Source organism: Podarcis pityusensis, assembly GCF_964106645.2.
Source record: "Podarcis pityusensis genome assembly, chromosome: 4".
NCBI lineage: Eukaryota > Metazoa > Chordata > Lepidosauria > Squamata > Lacertidae > Podarcis > Podarcis pityusensis.
Window position 1 is genome coordinate 57,774,300 of NC_138027.1, and position 7,603 is coordinate 57,781,902.

Here is a 7,603-nt window from a genome sequence, read left to right on the forward strand (position 1 = left end):
AATGAGTGTCCTTTGTGTAACCCCAACTAATTCAGAAATCTCTCTGCTGTAGTGAGGACTGCCCTGTCATGTGACTGAGGCAACTAGTTGCAGCCTGTGATTGGGCAAGAGCTAATTGGCGGCTGTGTATAAGAACTCCCTGCCTTCGAGTTAGTAGAAGCTTTCCTCGCTCGCATTGCTTAGTTACATGTAGTTTGTAATGATGAGACTAGGCGGTGATTCAGCAACATGTGATAAAGTTTAACACTCATGTGGGCTTGACCAAGCCAAATGGTAGACAATAAAGCCAGCTGCAGCCAATTTGGATTAATGAGCGTCACCTTGGAGTTTGGTAACTGTCACTTTAAGATTGCTTACTATTTTCAGAAGACTGCAGTTAAGAATCTTTGACAGGAACTTGTCTGAGCCTCTTTTCCTTTGTCGTTACCTTGTTTTTATCATAGGAATGGAGTGCTGATGACTCTTTACTCTGGAACATAACTGTAGGGGGAGAAACTTTCACGCTGCCTTCTGACAAAAGCATTTTGTAATCTGTCTTGCCTAGCTGTAGTGCTGAACGCTTTTTAGTTAACGGAAGCTGTAAAATCTTTTCACCAGGAAGTATTATTTGCTCGGAATGGGTAAGTGAGAAGTGGTGCTACCTTCTGCAACAGATAGTCTGTTATTTTGTGTTTAAAATTACGTCCAGATTTTCAGGTTTCTAACTAATAACTGAATTGAAATGGAGAATAGAAATGATTTGTTTAATCTGTTTTGGTGTAGCATGTTTAAAAAAAAACGTTGAGATGTTTCTGTGGTGATGTTTTAGGGAAGAGGCATGCAACTGATTGAAAAGGTAAATGTTTTCAGGATTTTTTGTGGGGAGGCAGGAAATTGTTAATTGGAAATTGAATAGTATGTTCTCCCTCCAATGCAGAACTATTTTGTACCGTCTGTCTAAATTCATAATAAGCTGTCTTTAGAAATGAAAGAGACTCTAGTTAAACTGCTAGTTTTTCTTTCCACTGACTACTTGCAACATACTTACTGACAGGAAGACATCCTGAAATATCAGTCTGTCATGTTCTAATACAAAAAAGTTAGCACAAATTGGCACCCCATTTCAATAATAATTATTTTATTTTATTTTTTATAAAGTGGAACTTGTTGAATATGTTGACACTAATGCTGCAGAGAAAAGCAAGTACATAGTACAGGACATAGCAAACCTGAAAGAGTGTTCATAAGTTTTGAATGAAGTTTCCAGTATAATAAAAATGTCATGAGCTAACAGAAAAATATTTTTCTCTGTTAGTCATACTTCCTTCAATTAGCTCATTTTCAGATTTTTCTTAGAACATGTTGTGTTGAAACAAATAGAGGAAACAATTACCTTTTAGTCAATAACATTAGGTTTACTTAAATTGCGGGGTGGGAGAATCCAGTAGACTTCTGTGTAGTAATGTCTCACCTTTATTTTAATTATACTTTTGAAGGAAATGACTTAATTGAGGCTGGTCTAGGTAAAGACTGTGTAAAATGTTCTGTCTCTAGTCTTAATCGGTTCTTTTCTCTCTCTCCCCCCCCCCCTTGTTTGTATAGCCAGGGTTAATTGTTTTAGTGATGTTTTCAGTACTCCATTGTTTGAGACACATGGCAAAAGGTAGAAAGGACCTGCTTTTGTTCTGTATTTTTCTAACACTTTTCAGAATAGTTCCTTCTTTTTTCCTACTAAATGCTCACAGATAAAGAGTCCTTTCAGTGAAAATATAGATTGCTGTCTAAAAGGTAAAAAATAAGCAGGGAATTCTTAATAAGAGGAGCAATAAAAAAAAGGACTTTCAGATAAGCATGCATTTTAACAGCCTTGTTCCCTAGTAAATCAGGAAGAATGAGAACCCCACCTTGGCAATCATTCTTGTTCTAGTTAAGGTGTGTCCAATGAACACCTGGAAAAGGCTGCTTGCTAGTCTTAAGCAAACTGTTTGGAAGGCTTCACAATGTATTTGCCACTCATAAAAGATAGCATTATAAGTGAAAACTTCCTATGTTGGCAATCTAAGAAACAGGTAATTTTATCCATTCTCCTTCCACATTCTTGCACTTAAAGGAAGCAAGACATGTTGTCACTCAAAATTACCTTATCTTGTTTGATCACTGCACTTTGAAAAGTCTCTCCGTGTGATGTACCTGTTTTGAAGTATTAAAAGTGAAGACAGAGTTAAATGCTCTCCAAAAGTGGCCTTCTCTGATCCCTAATTTTTCTTTGAAGCATTGTATTTCTGTAGAGAATTTCAAATCCCACTTTGACCTCTGATGTAGTTGACAATGAGGAAGACTTAAAATGTGATTTTAATTAATGAACAGCAGTGCTTTCATATTCCGCTTGCCAGGAAGACCCTCTGAAAATCTGGATGCTGGAGAGAATGAGTGAAAAGGAACTTATAAAAGAGCCATTCTTTTAAAAATTGACTGGTTGGTGGTTGCTAGAAAAAGTGCCGCTAGAATTACAGTAATTGTAGTCATAAATAGATTGCCCAGTTTATTTGACCCACATATGTGTGTTCTGGGAACAGCTGAGAATCTATTATGTGAACAAAGTCAGATAACATTATTTGAGTACCTCTGTGGAAGTTCTGAACTCAAATGTTGTTTGAACCTGTCCTCATTCACAAGAGCAATTAACTCACCCCTCCCTCCCTAATAATAATATGAATGTTTCAAGCAATATAGATTCTTCTCTTGCATCTTTTCACTTCTGGGGAAACCACTGCAATATAACTTGAAAGGATCTCTTTAGAAAATGAATATAGTTGGTGTATGGTGCTCATCTTCTACCAATGTCCTTATCATGAGTACCTTCATGTGGATTTGGGGCCACTGGGTTGCCAGTTGATTTTGAAAGATTCCTTGGAAATTCAGATTACCTGATCTGCATTTACACCTATATGAATGAAATAGCATAACAATTTTTCATAATATTTGGATCAGGATTTTAGAATATCACTTCAAAATATCACATTCTTTTTATATCTGCTTTACAGCACACAAAATACACTATACTGTGTAGGACTGTATAGTAAGACACAGTTGGTGGCTCATTTGTAATCACCAAAGGATCACAAGAACCAATTTAGTGTCAATAAATTAACAGGGCAGGCCAAAGTGAGTCATGGCCTTAGCTGTACTAGGAAAGGCAATGGTTGTCTTATCAGTAGGCAAAATCTGTCTTATAACAATCAGTAAATAGATATAGAGCTCAGAGGTCTACCAGCAATGTGCCTACTTTTCACCCATTCCTTAATGGGCAATTTTGTATGCAATGAAAAAAATTAAATGTTTCTGGCTGTCATCTTCCATAATTCCACGTGCCATTCCAATTAATATACCATATCTATTTTCTGCCCATAAACGTCCCTCCTCCCAACTGTTGGCCATGACTGCTATGAGCAAGTTTCCATTTCTTCCTACTGCAGGAGAAATGTAGACCCTATTTAATGTAGACCTCACCTCTGCACTATGATGTACAAAATTAATGGAGCACCAAGCACCCTTGGGAATGCATTCATCTAACATGGTATGGCGGTAGCATACAAAGCAGGTGGAGCAAGGTGTTAGAAGTGGCTACAGACTTGCTGATTCTGTAAGCAAGTCATGTATTCCTAAAGTTGTAAAGTTACTGGTTTAGCAATATAGTTTTCATTTTCTGTAAGCTGCCTTAAAGATTTTATTTTTATACAACCTAGTGGTGTATAAATTTTTTGAAACAAAGTATTACAGAATGCATATTGCGGTAGGGGAAAATGGCTAATGGTTTTGCTCTTCTGAGTTGTGTGACATTTGCAAATTTTGAAACAAGCCACACATTAATCACACATTTATCTTCTTCTTAACTACCTGAGCAGACAGGATCCATCTTCCTTAAGCTTTCTGGGATAATTCTTTGAAAAGTGATAAATATATAAGTATTGTGGTTGTAGTAGTTCAGCAATTGTCCTTCCTGATTAAATTCTAATAGGTAAAGACTTCACAGTAGTTAAGGATTTCTAATATGGTGCTGGTTGTTCCTTTTTAAAGAATGAGTTATTCTCAAGTGCTGACATAGTCCAAGATCGTTCACTTTCATCCTGTTGGTTGATTGAACTGAAATAAAAATAGATGCCATCAGCTGTAAACTAGACTACAGTCCTATTTACACTTATCTGCCTTGTACCTTATACAGAATGGGCCTTACTTCTGAGTAAATCCAAGCCTAAGATTAGTCATAAACATGCATCCCTGTAAGTTCTATCAGAATACTCTTATTCTATTTTGGTTAGAAGCACAGGGTTTTTAAGGCTTAGTGTTACAATTTCCCAAGTAATTCAGATAATCTTCAAATATGTTAAGGTGGAGTTGTCCATATGGCAAGACCCTCAGATGTACAGTCCTGGCACAGCTGCAGGAACCATTGTGCCCACATGCATTTTTTAGAAATCGGCCGGCAAAATAACGTTCCTTTAAGCACTTTCTGCACTAACTTTGTCCTCTCTCTCTCAAAAGCATTCGCTAAGATTTAGACCCAACAACATGTGCAAGGCTAAATATCTTGTGCCCCAATTAAATCAAGTTACCGTACGTCAACTAGATTAATGTTTCTATTTGCTTCTTAAAATTATTTCATTTATGAATCACTTCCTGTGAAGCATCTCATAGTGACCCCCCCCCCCAATTCCCTTATAGTCTGAAATGCTTAACCACTTTCCATTATGGCATTGCATTTCCCCACGATGAATGGAACACCATATGCATTATCTTGCCTTTTGCTTTTTACAAGTTTAAAGACAGAGGACAGAGGCTAAGTGATGTGAGGAAATGCATCCCTACTACAAGATTCCCCTTCCCTGCTATAGTCTGAGTGGTAGCAAGGGCATTCATGCCCTCGGCCTTTCCAAAGTTAGGTTAGTGACCTGGCATGACAGAAGTGATAATGCCAAAGTTCCACATTAAAAGGAGGGGAATTTTGAGAGAGGCATTGGTGCTGCTGTTTGTCTGTGGGTGGGTGGAAAAACACCAGGGACTACCTATGTGCTTTCTGTTGAAGTTAGGAGTGCCCAAGCTCATTGATTTTACTGGGCTTGAATGTTGATAATTGTGTATTGGTTTTGACCATTAAGTATCCTATATCTTACTTAGGATGAGTTCACATGTTACATATTTAGGTCCTGATCCATAGCTTTGTTGTGCTGCACAAGATGTCTCTGTGCTGGTACACTTGTAGACCCAGCAAATATCAGTTATGTGTGGATTCTAGGGATCACAGAGTTGTGTAGCAGTAATGCTGCTGTGGCTCGAATAATTCATTTATAGCTCTTGCAGGAAATGCAGATCATAGCACCTTATTTTATCCAGCTAGGAATTGAGAAGCTCTGGTTCTGTGGTGGCAGATTTAGCTCTTAGGTATGGTAGCAGGGGTAAGATGTATGGCAGCATGGAAAAATCGTTTTACTTACATTGGTATGGTTCTCTCTTTTTATGTCCAGTAAAAGTAACTATACTTGTCTGCAATAACTTTTTGCATAAGATGTATCTCTATTTAAAGAATTCATGATGCATCTGTAACAAGTATCTGCAAAAAGTGTAGTGTGTGCCCCTTAATTTTAGGTACTGTACAAAGGTATTAAGTAGCAATTCTATTAAAAATATTTGGAATAACTGACTAAACAAATAAACTATCCAGTAAATATAATTTATCAAAACTTACCTGAGCTAGACCTTCCCTAACCCAGATGTAGTTTGTGCTGTTTTGATTAGAGATGTATTATATATGAGAAAGTTACTCTAATAGCCCATAGGATCCAATCCTAAATATGTTTATTAAGAATTAAGACACACTGGACTTAGTGAGAATTACTTCTGAGTAAGCACACATTCAGTTGGCATGCTAAAATAACTGTATTACTAGTATTCGCTGCAAGTGAAATGGAATCCATGCTGATGATCCTTTTTAAATGCCAGTTATTTGCTATACTGTATATTTTATAATCTTTTATCCAGTGGGAATTACAACAATAATTTAGTGTGTTTCTGGGATCTTTTATTGCCAGATTACATTTTGCACAGTGACAATTATTCTGTATTCCTAATGCCAGTCTCAGTAGCCCCAGGCAAGTGCTAGTCACATATTAAGTTTGACAAGCAAGTTGTGTTGCTTTTAATTTCCTCTGGTTTTTGTGTCATTTTTCCTGAACTGTAATAAGGACAAATTCATCCCAGGATATGTAGCTCTTTGATATGGGGCTATCATACTTTGAAGATGCCTACTAAAGAAGGGGTAAAGAACATTCAATGGGCATTGGTTGTCACTGTGTTTCTAAAACAAAAACAGTTTAAAGCTGTGTTTCCGCTGGCTTCAAACACAGCCAGGATCTCAGTTCTAGCATAGATGTGTGTATAGCTCCACTTTAGAACACTGTTTGAGTTTTAAAGATATTATAGTAGTCTGGCTGTTTATGACAGTCACCATTGTCTATCACTTATAGCTGAGTTTTTCAGAAGCTCTTGCACTGCCTGGAAAATTTAAAAAAAAAAAATTCTTAAGGATGCAGAAAACACATTATGTTCTAGTGAACACGAAAAAATATTGGTTCAATGGGCTTGACAAACAGCACACTTGCTGTATAGTGGTGATTTTTTCAGAGGAATTATTCAGTATACCAAACACGACAGTTGTAAATTGATGCTCAATTAAGACAGGAGGGGTGAAGTCAAAAGCTTCACATAAGAAAAAAGTTTTTAAGGAAGGTTTACAGAGATGGCACAACATGGGTATTCTGGGAGGATAGTGCAGGTGTGAGGTGCATCAAGGATGAATTCATTTTTAATAGTCCTACATTTATCATCTTACTTTCTAATATTGCTGCTTATATTTGGAATCCAAGATGCTTTACCTTGGGAATGGTTACAGTATAGGTGTCTCCAGCAGCTTAGTGCTTTTTCATTTTCTGAATCCTCCAAAAAATGTTGATTCTATCAATATTTCCTCAGATTTGTTCCCATTTTCCTTTCAGATCTGCCCATCCACTTGTACATAAGCAATGAACTTTCTGCTGCTTTTGAGATTCCCTTTCTGTGTAGCATTCCTGTCAAGACATCCTTCTTAAGGAACAAGAGATAGGAAGCCTTTGACTCCTCAGATTCTAGTTCCAAATATACCGTACTTGCTGTTCTTTCTTTCTTTGGAATGCTCAGATCTGCTTGCCTGGAGGTTCTTGGTGGTCTCTACCATAGAAAGGTGGAGCAGACTTCTGTCTTCTTTCTCACATGGGCTGTAATGTAGGCTCTATCCCGAATGTAGGATGTGCTCTTTCTCCTCATTTCTCTCTCTCTCTCTCTCTCTCTCTCTCTCTCTCTCTCTCCTTCCTTTGAACATGGTGAATGTGAGGATTGGTAGTTTGAAAGCATCCCCACATGATGATCTGTCTATGTGTGCAAAGCTACCACATTGAAGAGGACTACACATACCTGTTTTCCGTGTTTTAATTGACTCTTTACACCTTCCATTTTTTGAGTCTATAGGCCATCTGCTTGTAATTTCTACCACTTGTGCCGTCAAATAGTGACGTGTTTTTCCTTCTACATCCTT

The 7,603-nt window shown here is 37.4% G+C and overlaps 1 long non-coding RNA gene across 1 annotated transcript; it reads right to left on the reverse strand.

Moving 5' to 3' along the window:
• Positions 1–633: 633 nt before the first annotated feature.
• On the reverse strand, positions 634–7,345 carry LOC308476256. Its single transcript, XR_013985813.1, has 3 exons — positions 6,909–7,345; positions 3,877–4,122; positions 634–2,923 (listed from the first exon to the last, which is right to left on the reverse strand). It is a non-coding gene; the product is annotated as an uncharacterized lncRNA (long non-coding RNA).
• Positions 7,346–7,603: the final 258 nt, after the last annotated feature.